Below are 13,721 nucleotides of genomic sequence, written 5' to 3' on the forward strand. Positions count from 1 at the left end.
ATAGAAGGAAAATTCCTTGTTAATACAAGGTATTTATGAAATGCCAACAGCCAGCATCACAGTCAATGGAATAAAGATGAAAACAATCCCACTGAAAAAGGCAACCAGACTATGATGTCACTTGTCCACACTCCTATACAATATCATACTACAGGTCCTAGCTAACAACATAAGACAGCAGAAGGACATTAATTAAAGGTATGCAAGTGGGAGAGGAGGAGGTGAAATTATCGCTATGTGCAGACAACATGATTCTGTACATTGAACATCCCAAACGTTCCAAAACGGGAGTACTGAGAGCAATAGAGGAATATGGTAGAGTAACAGGAAAGAAGATCAACAAAGAGAAGTATATCGGTTTTCTATATACAATGGACAGGACCATGGAAGAAGAGATCAAGAAAGTTGTTTCCATCACAATAGCCAAGAACAAATAAATACGTAGGAATATATTTAACCAAAAAAACCCTAAAGACCTGTGTAAGGAAAACTAAAAGCCCTGCTACAGAAAACCAAAAGCGACCCCCAGAAATGGAGGAATATCTCATGCTTGTGGGTTGGAAGACTCAATATAGTACAGATGTCAATCTTACCCAAGGCACTATATAAGTTTAACGCTATTCTGATTCAAATACCAACCACCTTCTTTAAGGAATTGGAAAAACTGACGACCACTTTCATATGGAGATGGGAGAAGCCCAGAATTAGCAGAGAACCCGTCAAGAAGAAGGGCAAAGTTGGAGGCCTCGCTTTACCTCACTTTAACACCTACTATACAACTACAATGATCAAAGCAGTGTGGTAATGGCATAATGACAGATACTCAGACCAATGGAAAAAACACAAGCAGAAAATCCAGCACTAAAATCATCAGTATATAGAGAACTGATCTTTGACAAGGGCCCCCAAAGCATCAAGTGGGGGGCAGATGCCCTCTTTAACAAGTGGTGCTAGAAACAATGGATATTCACCTGTAGAAAAAAATGAAACAAGATGTTTACCTCAACTACAAGAACAAATTCGACTTGGATCACAGACCTAGAAGTAAACCCCCTAACTATCAGGACCATCAACAAAGAAATCAGGACAAAGCTAGGAACCTTGGCCTAGGGAATACATGGGCTAACTCCAATAGGGAAGGGTGCAGTCCAGAAATTGACAAGTGGTATTTACTAAAGCTAAAACACCTGTGCACATCAAAAGATTTCACCAAGAGTGTAACAAGGCAACCCACAGACTGGGAGAAGATTTTAGTAATAACACGAAAAACAAAGTGCTTATTACTAAAATACACAATATGCTCCTAGCCTGCAAAAAGAGGAAACAGTTAACCCCTGAGGAAGTGGGCAAAAAGAATTGAAAATAATTTTCACTATAGAGGAGACCTATATGGCCAATAAACATATGAGAACGTGCCATCAGATAAATTCAAATTAAAACAGCCATGAGATACCATCTTGCACCCTTGAGGTTAGCCCAAATCAGAAAATCAGAGAGCAACAAATATTGAAGGGGAGGTGGTAAGATATAAATTTTCCACCACTGCTGGTGGTCATGCAGATATGTTAGTCTCTGTGGAAAGTGATCTGACGATATCTAAAGAAAATGGAAATTGACCTACCTTATGACCCAGCTATCCCTCTGTAGGGCATATACTCAGAGGAGGTAAGATATGAAACACGATCAGTCATCTGTGCTCCCATGTTTATTGCAGCACAATTCACAATCACAAAGATTTGGAAACAACCTAAATTCCCATTGATAGGTGAGTGGATTAGTAAACTCTGGCACATACCCACAATGGAGTACTATGCGTCACTAAAAAGCAGGGATGATCACATGAAGCATGTCATTTCATGGGACAAATTGGAGGAAATTATGCTAAGTGAGACCAGCCAATCACAAAAGGACAAGTACAATATGAGTCCCCTGAGGTAAGTATAATCAGAGCAGTAGGTATAGAAGAAAAGCCACTTACCTCCAATATATGGATTGAGGACAGGCAACCAGGTTGAGGTCAGACAAAACCCAAGGAGGTACATGTTAATCCAACATGTAGAAGGGGAAAGGGGAGAAGGGGGAGAGAAAAGGAGGGAGGGAAGTGATATGAAAGTGGGGAGCCGGGCACTAACCCACCCAGAGGGAGAGTTTTGGTTATGTCTACACAGAATTGGGAGTGTGCATACTGAATCGACCACAGCACATGAAATCATGAGGGAAAGGTAGCCACATGGAGGAATGCATGAAAAACTAGGTTAAATGGATGGCACCAACCAGAGCCAAACTGAACCCCGCCATAGAAGTATGTGCCATGAGAAAGAAACTAAACCTACTGGTTGGGGAAAGGAGCCGACATGCCACACATGCCCACACGGAAGCAAACCAAGAAAGAAAAAGAGAAAGGAACAGTTGACCTAAACGCTGTATTGGCACACCAAGCCCAGAGGACGATGTCCCTGTATGGAGCTGCTGATCACATAGAGGACTGTAGGGCCCACAACAGCTCTTGACATAATGTCCTCTTACTGGACCAGACTGCAACAGAGGACAATAATGGGGACATATGGTGGGGAGGTAGTGTGATCTGAACCCCCCTACAGCAGGGCAAACCAAGAAAGAAGCATAACAGATCAGCAACTAAAGCCAAGCCAAGCCCCCAAAAATCCCTAAAGAGCCACCAAAATAGACTTCAGGTGAGAAGTGACAGCTCCTAGAATTCCCCAGGACCAGGGGTTAGATAGTCATAAAGGTCAGCAAACAGAAGTGGAATTATACATGTTTTATTTTTCTCTTTCTTTTTCAATCTTTTATTTTCCTATTGTTTGGTCTATGTCATTGTTGGTTTACCTACTTATATAATACAGGCATGGGAAGCAAGTTCATGGAGAAAGCAACCGGGACAATGACGATGCTCGAGGGGTTGAGGGGGAGAAAGTAGTGGGGGTGATGGTGGTGGTGAGCAGGGGAACACTAGGGAATTGAAACACAAAACAAGGAGTATGTAGTGATCATGTGGGTGTTGGAGCAACAAAATCTAGCTGAAAGGAAGTGCTAAGAAGCAGAAATAGGGGGAACATGATGTGAGGGCAGGAGGAAGGCAAAAGGAAACAGGAAGGAACTAGGACGCAAAGCTATGGATGGAGGTATAAACATAGGTGTGCACATATGTAAATACATTAATCCATAAAAATATAGATACTGTACTATGAACATATATTTATATGGCAATACTCTGAGGTTGAAGATGGACTTTGACCCTCAGCTCATACCTCCCCACAATATAAGAACACTTTGTTCTAGCAAGCTGGCATTTTGTGATACACACCCAACCCCTACCCCTGGTACAATCACTGAAAACAAAATAGGTACACAAGCAAATATAGTGAATAAGCGCATGGTGCCCAGCTATTAGAAGATATAGCATCTGGGGTCTTAAATTTTTTGAAATGAAACAAGCGGCCATTCATCAGTGAAGCAACAAGCCCATGTGGAAGACGCACACCAACCAGTGAGATCATGAGGTGTCATCAGGACTGAGTAATCGGCATCTGAAGACCAATAACAAACAAAGGAACAAACAAACAGAAACATACTGTTGAGAATGAGGGGGTTGGAGCAGACACCCAAAACTCATCTGTAAACAATGGAACATCCACCCACAGGGGGGTCACAGGAAAGGAATGAATCAACCAGGGTGCAGTAAAGCACAGAAGGAACGCACAATATTCCTCTGGTTCCTTGAGGCTTCCTCATGCCAACAATCATGACCCCAGTGCTGCTTCTCACTCTGGTCTAGACTGGAGAATGTGCACAGGTATAGATAAGAGATAAGAGTTCACAACATATGGAATCCAGAAACAGGAATGTGAATAGCGATACCAGAAGGGTAGAGGGAAGGGAGGCGAGGAGGGAGGAAGGGTTAACTGATTGCAATGATTGACACATAAGCACAACCCTCTCTCCAGGGGGAAGAACAACAGAAACCATGGGGGAAGGGAGACAGCGGAAGGTGTGGGATATGAAAATAGTAATAATTTAAAATCTATCAAAGGGCCACGAGGGTCGGGGGGGGGGGTGTAGGGAAAAAAGAGGAGCTGATACCAAGGGCTCAATAGAAAGTAAATGCCTAGAAAAGAATGATGGCAACCTATGAACAACTATACCTGATACAACTGATGTATGGATCAATTTTTTTTTAAAGATGCTGAGCGTAGTGTTCCTCTTCAACTTTTTAATAAACACTACTTAACAAATGTTTATTAAGCTCCAAGTGTAGCGTTAAGTGCTGAAATTGAAGTGGTCAAGGAGACAGACAGTCCCATCATCATGGAGCTTATTATCTATCTATTTATCAAGAATAATAATATCCTTTACACATAGTGATCAGTAAAATGTTATTTTTCACGTAATAATAGCATCACATAACTAAGTATTAATAGTTACTTTATTTAAAAATCTAATGGCAAATGCTAAAGAGTAAAATTCAATTGAACAATTTTCATGTGAATTACAATAGTAGTAATAATTGGCATTTAGTTGTTGTCTATTACTTTCTACACAGTGTAATTAATCATAAACAGGCATTAATTTATTCAATCTTCACAGCCACAGGTTTAATGGACTGCCATTACGTACATTTCACAGATGAGGGAACTGAGACTCAGGGATATTAATAAATTATCTAAAAGTCATCCAGTAGCAAACAATACAACCATATTCAGAATTGAAAACTAAGTTGACTTAATTCAAAACTGATTTAAATTCTAGCAGCTCAATGGTTTCTAGGTTTTGAAATTGATTCACATAAAATCTTTAACACCATTTTCCAAATGCATTAAGAATCATTTAAGAATATTTTAATTTTATAAGAAAATTGAAGTTTATATTCATGTGCGTGTGCATGTGTAGAAAGGATTCAAAAAAAAATTATATTCACTAAATATATTTCATTTATTCTTGGCTTTTTAGTAAAATTATTTACAAGTAACATTACTAATTTATGTTATTCCCTACTTTTGAAAAAAACCTTTCAGAATGTTGCAATAATACAAGAATTTCATTGTGTACCTAAATGCATTCCAAGAACTTATGTGTTGAGCATCCTATATATTAGGGCTGGCAATGCAAAAGTCTTAGAAGGTAAGGGGAAAATGAGTAGACATGCAATTACAGGGTGAATTTTCGTCAGAGATAATGGGAGACCTGCAACTATTCTGTTGTGAATCATAATTTTAAATATATTTTCAAAGTTAGAACAATTTTAAATTTACAAGACAATTGTGAACTTAATACAGAAACACACCAAAATGTCCTTCCTTTTAATAGCTTACATTAGTGTTACATCTGTTACAATTAACAGTCTATATTAATACATTATTATTAACTAGAGTTCACAGTTTACTTAGATATCCTTAGTTTTTCTCCAGCAGGATACCATGGTATATTTATTTGTCATATTATCATAGTTTCTCAGATTTTCTTTGGTTTTGATTATCTTGATAGTTATGTGGAAGACTGAAAACATATTCTGTAGAATGTCCCTAGCATAGAATTTAAAGTTTTCTTATCAAGTGTAGATGAGGTTAGTGTCGTTTGAGAAGAAGTATATAGAGGATAAATGTCATTTTATACATATAACCAAGAATACATGCTATCAGCCTAACTTAGACCTGTTAATGTTTATTCTGATTATCTTGTTTTTCAAGTTTTTTCCACTGTAAAGTGACTCTATTTTTTCTCCCAGCTACATTGTGCTCTTTGAAATAAAGTAACTCTAAATGCCCCATATTGAGGTGTGGGGAATGTGAACTCTGAGAGACTTGATTCTTCTTCCCCATTTATTTGTTTGTTAATAATTTTATAATTCATAACACACTTCTTTTGTTAAGTTGTTAAACTTTTCCTCTTCTAGCCATTGGGAACTTGATCATTTGACTTCAATATTACTTTTATATACCTTCATTGTTTAAAATTTTTAAAAATCTCTTCCATACTTCTTGACACTGCAAAAAGTATAACTCCCCAGGAGTCATGGAATGTCTTCAGAGAGAAATAACATTTTAAACTGAATCTTAAAAAATTGGCTTGATTTTAAGAGTTTCAAATTTACCCCATGCAAAGGGGAAAATATTCAGTCATATCATAGAGGTGTGAAAGAACATAATGTGTCTGTAGAAAAACAATATTTTTGTGCGATGGCTTTAGAAGATTAGTGGGGTCAGAATAATGACAGGTGTAAGTTGAGTTTTCTTTTTTGAAAAGTCTTCTAATTTATCCCTGCTTAGAATCTTTTAGTATGGTAGAACTATAACTTAGGCAGATTTTAGGGAAATAAAAATTAGGGATGAATGTGCAAAAGTTTAGTTTGTTAATGAATAGCACTAAAATGAGGAGGGAGTATGCATATTTTTGGTGAACTGTCTCGAATGGTAGCTGAGGCCTAGCATTTTCCTCTTTGGTGAACACACTGCAAGTGTAAGAAAATCCACTGAAGGCCTGAGATTTCATAACAGCTAAAACAACAGCGATAGCTGTGAAAGTAGTGTGAGTAATGATCAAGGCATTTTTAATTATAGGTGGTGATAATCTTTTTTTTTTTTTAACTAATGACAATTTATTGGGGCTGATACAATTCTTTTCACAGTTCATACATATACATACATCAATTGTATAAAGCACATCTGTACAGTCTTTGCCCTAATCATTTTTTTCTCCTCTTTTCTTCTTTTACATTTTATTAGGGACTCCAACAACTCTTACCACAATCCATACATATACATACATCAATTGTATAAAGCACACCCATACATTCCCTGTCCCAATCATTCTCAAGGCATTTGCTCTTCACTTAAGCCCCTTGCATCAGGTCCTCTTTTTTCCCCCCCCTCCCTCCCTTTTCCCCCCCCTCATATGCCCTTGGTAATTTATACCTCGTTATTTTGTCATATCTTGCCCTATTCGGGGTCTCCCTTCCCCCCTTCTCTGCTGTCCCTCTCCCAGGGAAGAGGTCACATGTGGCTCCTTGTAATCAGTTCCCCCTTTCCAACCCACTCACCCTCCACTCTCCCAGCATCGTCCTTCACGCCCTTGGTCCTGGAGGTATCATCCACCCTGGATTCCCTGTATCTCCAACCCTCATATGTACCAGTGCACAGCCTCTGTCCTATCCAGGCCTGCAAGGTAGAATTCGGATCATGGTAGTTGGGGGGAGGAAGCATCCAGGATCTGGGGGAAAGCTGTGTTCTTCATCGATACTACCTCACACCCTAATTAACCCATCTCCTCTCCTAAGCCCCTCTATGAGGGGATCTCCATTGGCCGACACTTGGGCCTTGGGTCTCCACTCTGCACTTCCCCCTTCATTTAATATAATATATATATACACATACATATATACATATACACATACATACACACACTTATATCTTTTTTTTTTTTGCATGATGCCTTATATCTGGTCCCTTGGGCACCTCGTGATCGCACTGGCCGGTGTGCTTCTTCCATGTGGGCTTATTTGTTTCTGAGCGAGATGGCCGCTTGTTCACCTTCAAGCCTTTAAGACCCCAGACACTATCTCTTTTGATAGCCGGGCACCATCAGCTTTCTTCACCACATTTGCTTGTGCACCCATTTGTCTTCAGCGATCCTATCATGGAGGTGTGCAGTCAATGATATGATTTTTTGTTCTTTGATGCCTGGTACCTGATCCCTTTGGGACCACTCGATCACACAGGCTGGTGTGTTCTTCCATGTGGACTTTGTTGCTTCTGAGCTAGATGGCCGCTTGTTTATCTTCAAGCCTTTAAGACCCCAGTCACTATCTCTTTTGATAGCCGGGCACCATCAGCTTTCTTCACCACATTTACTTGTTCACCCATTTTGGCTCCAGCTGTTGTGTCGGGAGAGTGAGCATCATAGAGTTCAAGTTTAATAAAAGAAGGTATTCATGCATAGAGGGAGTGTTTGAGTAGAGGCCCAAGGTCCTTCCGCCACCTTAATACTTGACCTATAAATATAGACACAAAGATCTATTTCCCCAAGCTCCTATATATATTTGCATGTACATGTCTTTGCCTAGACCTCCATGAATGCCCTTTGACTCCTAGCTCTTTCCTCCATCTCCCTTGACCTTCCTCCTGCCCTACTACCATGCTTCATTGCCACCTGGGCTAGAGTATACCTCTTCTCTAAGCAACCTTACCCTTGATCATTTCCCACCAGGCCTGCCACTCCCCCTTCTCTACCCTTTGGGATCCCATGTTTTTCCCTTGTCCCTGGGTTTGTTAACACCACTTCCTTACCCCCCCCTACCCCCCACCCCAAGTCCCCCCGGAACTGTCGGTCCCGTTGTTTTTCATCCAGATAGTTCATCCAGCCTGTCCTATTCAGACAGACCTGTGGAGTCACTAACATGCACGAAAACTAGACAGAGGAACACAAAGCAACAGTATACAACCAGACAACAAAACAACCAAAACAAACCACTGAAAAAGAACAGAACAAAACAGTTCACAAGAGAAAAGCTTGTAGTTAGTTCAGGGATCTTTGCTGGCCCTTAGGAGCGTTTTCCAGTCCAGTCTGTTGGGGCACCACGCCCTGGCCCCAAAGTCCACTTTCAGCATTCCCTGGGGACCTTGCCACTCCATTCCCTTGCTGTTCCGCTGCACTCCCCCAGTGCATTGCCTCGGTGTGGTGGGATCAGGTCAGGTGCAATTCCCACACTGTGTCTCCGGTGCTGTCCCCTGTATCGCCCTTAGTCACTGAGGGGCATCATGTCTCATAGTAGGGCCAGCCATGTTGTTCTCTCTGTGGACTGGCTGCTCTGCTCAGGAACATCATCATCACGGCCTGGTGGGCCAGGCTGTGCTCCACTCTCTCCTCCTGCCCCTTCATCTGCTCCCGTGTGCTCTGATCAAATATGTCCATCTCCCATAGCTGCAGGGTCAATGTCGTCCTTTGGAACAAGTTCTTTTCGGGGGAGGGGCAGGAATCCACTTAATTTATGGTGCTGGGGCCAGCCTCCCAGACCTCTCCACCGGTTCCGTCCTCCACGCCGGGATATTGCATTCACACCTTGCGACACTGGGTTGAAGTCTGGTCCCACTTTCCCTGTGGAGATATAAACCATACCCTCCCCTTGGGTGGATTAATGCCCCATTTCTGTCATGCTGATTGTACTTACCTCAGAGGACTCATGTTGTACCTGTCCCTTTGGGACTGGCTTACCTCGCTTAGCATAATTCCTTCCAGCTCTTCCCATGAAATAACGTGTTTCATGTGCTCATCGGTGCTTTTTAGTGCTGCATAATACTCCATTGTGTGTATGTGCCAAAGTTTGCTAATCCACTCGTCTATCGATGGAAACTTAGGCTGTTTCCAAGTCTTTGCTATTGTGAATTGTGCCGCAATAAACATTGGAGCGCATATGACTGGTCGTGTTTTATTTGCTGCTTCAACCGGGTATATGCCCAGTAGAGGGATGGCTGGGTCGTAAGGTAGATCAATTTCCATTTTCTTTAGGTATTGCCAGATTGCTTTCCACAGTGTCTGTACAAATCTGCACGACCACCAGCAGTGGAGGAGGGTTCCTATTTCACCACAGCCCCTCCAACACTTGTTGCTCTCTGATTTACTGATCTGGGCTAGCCTCAGGGGTGTTAGGTGGTATCTCATGGTTGTTTTGATTTGCATTTCTCTTATGGCAAGGGACTTCGAGCACTTTCTCATATATTTATTGGCCATATTGATCTCCTCTCTAGTGAAAGTTCTTCTCATTTCTTTTGCCCACTTCCTTAGGGGGTTAACTGTTTTCCTCTTTTTGCAGGTCATGATGGTGTTGTAGATTTTAGTAATGAGCCCTTTGTCTGACGTGTCATTACTAAAAATCTTCTCCCAGTCTGTGGGTTGCCTTGTCACCCTCTTGGCAAAGTCTTTCGAGGTGCACAGGTGTTTTATTCTTATTAGATCCCATTTGTCGATTTCCAGATCACCTGTGTGTGTCCCCTTCCCTGTTGCAGTGAGCCTATGTGCTCCCTGGGCCAGTGCTCTGAGATTAGTCCCGATTCCTTCCTTAATGGTCCTGATGGTTTGGGGTTTGACTTCTAGATCTGTGATCCACCTTGAGTGTATTCTTGTGCATGGGGTGAGGTAGGCGTCTTGTTTCAACTTTCTACATGTGGATATCCATTGTTTCCAGCACCACTTATTAAAGAGGGCATCTGCTTCCCACTTGACGTTTTTGGGACCCTTGTCGAAGATCAGTTGTCTATATGCTGATGATTTTACTCCTGGGCTTTCTATTCTTTTCCACTGGTCTGAGTGTCTATCATTGTGCCAGTACCATGCTGTTTTGACCACTGTAGCTGTGTAGTAGGCATTAAAATCAGGCAGGGCGAGTCCTCCAATTGTGTCCTTCTTCTTGAGGAGTTCTCTGCTAATTCTGGGTTTCTTCCCTCTCCATATGAAGTTGGTGGTCAGTTTTTCCAATTCTTTGAAGAAGGTTGATGGTAATTGGATTGGTATAGCATTGAACTTGTAGAGTGCTTTAGGAAGAACTGTCATCTTTACTATGTTCAGCCTACCTAACCATGAGCAGGGGAGCTTCATCCATTTGTGAAGGTCACTTTTGGTTTCCTGTAATAGGGTTTTATAATTATGCTTATATAGGTCTTTAGTATTTTTTGTTAAGTATATTCCTAGGTATTTCAGTTTGTTCTTGGCTACTGTGAAGGGTACTTCCCTCTTAACCGCCTCTTCCATGGCCCTGTCCGATGTGTATAGAAACCCTACCGACTTCTGTTTATTGATCTTGTATCCTGCTACCCTTCCGTATTCCTCTATTGCTGTAAGTATTCCAACTGTGGAGTTTTGGGGGTCTTCAATGTATAGGATCATGTCATCTGCAAATAACGATAGTTTCACCTCCTCCTCTCCCAACTGGATCCCTTTGATGTCCTTCCGCTGTCTTATGTTGTTAGCCAGGACCTCCAAAACGATATTGAATAGAAGAGGGGACAGGGGGCATCCTTGTCTTGTACCCTTTTTCAGTGGTATTGTTCTTGTCTTTTCTCCATTGACTATGATGTTGGCTGTTGGTCTTTCATAGATAGCTTGTATGAGCTTGAGGAACTTACCTTCCAATCCTATCTTCATGAGTGTTTTGATTAGGAATGGATGCTGGATGTTGTCAAATGCTTTTTCTGCATCTATGGATATTATCATATGGTTTTTATCCTTTTTCTTCTCGATGTGGTGTATGATATTGATGGATTTTCGGATGTTAAACCATCCATGCATCGCTGGGATGAATCCTACTTGGTCGTGGTGAATGATATGTTTGATGTTCCTTTGTATTCTATTGGCCAATATTTTGTTAAGGATTTTTGCATCTATGTTCATTAGAGATATTGGTCTATAATTCTCTACACTTGTGGGGTCTTTTCCCTGTTTGGGTATCAAAGTAATGCTGGCTTCGTAAAATGAGTTTGGGAGCTTGCCGTTCTTTTCTATGTTCTGGAATACTTTGTGGAGGATCGGTGTCAGCTCTTCCCTGAATGTTTGGTAAAATTCTGCTGTGTAGCCATCTGGCCCTGGGGCCTTTTTCCTTGGTAGGTTTTTGATGACACTCTCTATTTCTTCCTTCGCTATGGGTTTGTTGAGGTTCTTGATCTCTGTCTCAGATAATCTAGGGATAGATTGTTTTTCTAAATATTTATCCATGTCTTCCAGGTTTCTGAATTCATTAGAATACAAACCTTCATAGTACTTTGTGATTATCCTTTTTATCTCATTGGGGTCTGTTGTTATTGCCCCCGATTCATCCCTCATCCTGGCTATTGATGATTGCTCCTTTCTATCTTTGGTAAGCTTTGCCAGGGGAGTGTCAATTTTATTAATTCGTTCATAAAACCAGCTTCTAGTTGCGTTAATCCTTTGCATTGTTCTTTTGTCTTCCCACTGGTTTAACTCCGCCCTGATTTTTATTATTTCTTTTCTCTTGCTATTGGAGGGGTAGTTCTGTTGACTCTGTTCTAGTTGTTGGAGGTTTTGTGTTAACATATCTGTCATACGCCTTTCTTCTTTTTTCATGTGTGCATTCAGTGATATCAAGCTACCTCTGATAACTGCCTTTGCAGTGTCCCATAAGTTTTGATATGTTGTATGCTCGTTCTCATTAGTTTCTAGAAATTTCCTGATATCCTCTCTGATCTGGACCTTAACCCATTCATGTCGCAGGAGATCGTTGTTTATTCTCCAATTGGTGGCCCTTGCTTTTCTGGGTGCCCTCCTATTAATCCCCAGCTTTATGGCATGGTGGTCTGAGAAAGACGTCTGGATAATATCTATGTGTTTGAATTTACTCAGGCTGGCCTTGTGCCCCAGCATGTGATCTATTCTTGAGAAAGATCCGTGTGGATTGGAGAAGAATGTGAAACCTTTTGCTTTTGGATGAAAGGCTCTATAGATGTCTATCAGGCCCTGTTGCCTAATTACATTGTTTAGCTCTCTGGCCTCTTTGCTGAGCTTCTTTCCCTGTGACCTGTCTTTCTCTGATAGTGGAGTGTTGAAGTCCCCCACTATTATTGTTGTTTCCGTGATTTCTTCTGTCATTTTTTTAATACTTTGTTTGACGAAATTTGCCGCACCATTATTAGGTGCGTAAATATTCAGTATGCTTATTGCTTCCTGGTTTACTGAGCCTTTGAGCATTATGTAATGTCCCTCTTTGTCTCTTTTTATGTTTTGGATCTTGAGATCCATTTTGTCGGAGATTAAGATAGCCACTCCTGCCTTCTTGGAGTTACCATTTGCTTGGTAAACTTTCTGCCAGCCCTTTATTCTCAGCATATGCTTGTCTGCTTGCTTAAGGTGTGTCTCTTGCAGGCAGCAGATTGATGGGTTATGTTTTCTAATCCAATCCTCCAGCCTCTTTCTTTTAACATATGAATTGAGCCCATTTGTATTCAGAGTGATTATTACAATCTCTGGCTTCATGGTTGCCATATTCTGTTTTGTGTTTTGTGTTTTGGGTCTTTGCCTATCTTCCTTCATATCAGTGTACTGCGTTTGAGTGGAGGGTTTCTATCCTGTCCTCTTTTCCATCTGAGACCGTGTTGTCCTGGTACGTGTTGCTGGCATGTTGGCTTCTAGATGGAGATGGGCTATATGGTGGTCTCCTGGTGGTTCTAGTTGGAGCTTGATCTTCTGGCCATAGTGAGTCAGCCAGTATGTTCTGCAGGGTCGGGTGACTTGCAGTATATTTTTTGAGTTCTTCCTTGTCCTGGAAGACCCTTATCTTACCCTCTATCTTAATGGATAACTTGGCAGGGTATAGGATTCTGGGGGAGGCATTTTCATCTTTCAGTTTTTGGAAGATGCTGCTCCATTCTCTCCTCCTCTTCATGGTTTCAGCTGATAAGTCTGAGCATAACCTTACCTCCTTTGTATGTGACTGTCTTCCTTTCTCTTGATGCTCGAAGAATTTTCTCTTTTTCCTCTAAGTTGGATAATTTTACAATTATATGCCTTGGCGTGTTCTTCTTGGTGTTTAGCTTAGCCGGCGTCCTCTCTGCTTCCTGTATGAGAGTCGGATTCTCCTTTGTTAGGTTGGGGAAATTTTCTTCCAGGAATTCCTTTGCTATCTTGGCGGTCGATTTGTGTGTTATGTTGTGTTCCGGTAGACCGATTATTCGAATATTATTCCTCTTCATAGCATCTGTCAT

This window comes from Tenrec ecaudatus, chromosome X (genome assembly GCF_050624435.1).
Source record: "Tenrec ecaudatus isolate mTenEca1 chromosome X, mTenEca1.hap1, whole genome shotgun sequence".
Classification (NCBI taxonomy): domain Eukaryota; kingdom Metazoa; phylum Chordata; class Mammalia; order Afrosoricida; family Tenrecidae; genus Tenrec; species Tenrec ecaudatus.